Below are 245 nucleotides of genomic sequence, written 5' to 3'. Positions count from 1 at the left end.
AATTATTTTGATCAATATTATTTTTGAAAAGAGTGGGGGTAACTTATCATATTATTTTGAATTTTAAAATTCAAAATCATAGATAATTAGAGTTTGTTTGTTTGTTTGTTTGTTTTAAAAAAATTTTTGACTTAAGGAACTAACCGATAGATTTGTTTTTATTTTATTTTATTTTATTTTATTTCGTAAAAAATTAACAAATTAACAAAATTAGTTTGAGAGTTTAGAACTCCCCCAATCAATGC

Source organism: Camellia sinensis, chromosome 10, assembly GCF_055761805.1.
Source record: "Camellia sinensis isolate YWXY chromosome 10, ASM5576180v1, whole genome shotgun sequence".
Lineage (NCBI taxonomy): Eukaryota > Viridiplantae > Streptophyta > Magnoliopsida > Ericales > Theaceae > Camellia > Camellia sinensis.
This window is presented reverse-complemented; position numbering follows the sequence as displayed.